Source organism: Gavialis gangeticus, unplaced genomic scaffold (genome assembly GCF_001723915.1).
Source record: "Gavialis gangeticus isolate Ggan-Ray unplaced genomic scaffold, GavGan_comp1, whole genome shotgun sequence".
Taxonomy (NCBI): domain Eukaryota; kingdom Metazoa; phylum Chordata; order Crocodylia; family Gavialidae; genus Gavialis; species Gavialis gangeticus.
Genome location: NW_017729019.1, coordinates 14063435 through 14064256, shown reverse-complemented (window position 1 = coordinate 14064256; position 822 = coordinate 14063435). Strand labels below are relative to the sequence as shown.

At 56.3% G+C, this 822-nt stretch overlaps 1 protein-coding gene across 2 annotated transcripts in view; it reads left to right on the top strand.

The window, feature by feature from the left end:
- Positions 1-330: 330 nt before the first annotated feature.
- ZNF76 (zinc finger protein 76) overlaps positions 331-822 on the top strand; it is a 21499-nt gene continuing 21007 nt past the window's right edge. Inside the window, exon 1 of one of the 2 annotated variants that reach the window (XM_019514143.1) lies at positions 331-407. The gene's annotated coding sequence lies outside the window, so the exon portion shown is untranslated. The remainder of the gene's footprint in view (positions 408-822) is intronic. The other variant, XM_019514144.1, reaches the window with a different exon arrangement.

The window sequence follows — 822 nt, the reverse complement described above, 5'->3', positions numbered from 1 at the left end:
GGGGGAGGGTGATGGGGGAATAGAAAGCGGAGCAGCAGGTCAGGCGGGGAGCACAGGGCAGGGAGCGGAAGGCCGAGCAGCACATCAGGCAGGGGACAACTGATGGGGAATGGGCAGCAGATTATGCGGGGGCGGAAAGAAGAACAGCGGATCAGACGGGGGACAAATGTTGGGGGATAGCCAGCAGAGCAGCAGATCAGGCAGGAGCAAAAGGCAGATGTGGCAGGGAGTGAAGGCTGGGGAGCAGAAAGCGGAGCTGCAGATCAGGCAGGATGCACAGGATGTGGAGCAGAAAGCAGAGCAGCTAACGAGACGGGCAGGGAGCAGAAAGCAGACTGGGCAGAGGATGGGAGCCGCCCTCGGGATGGTCACACACCTGCCCCAAAGGTCGGCCCCCAGTTTAGACGGTGAGAAGTGCTGGAGGGCTGAAAACCATGTTTAATATGAGCCCCCCCAGCATTGCCCATATTGGCCCCGCTCCAGAGTTTGTTCCATGCTGCTTTGGAAAATTAAACATCTTGCAGCCTTTTCCCCAACCAGCTGGTTTTAATGAGCCGTCATCGTTGCATGTGTGACTGCGTTCCCACACAGGGAGGACTGCCCTTCAAGGGTGGCACGAAGTCGTTAGGGGGGTATTTGCACACTAATGTTAAAGTGGTTTACAGTGGTTAGGGTGACTGTTTAATTGCACAGTAGCATCTCTGGGCAGGATCAAGACACTGCTGCAGTTCAGCGGTCGCAGACGACATGAGACCTGCCCCTAGAGCAGGGGCAGATGATTATTTTGGGTGGAGGGCCACTTACTGAGTTTCGGCAAGCGAT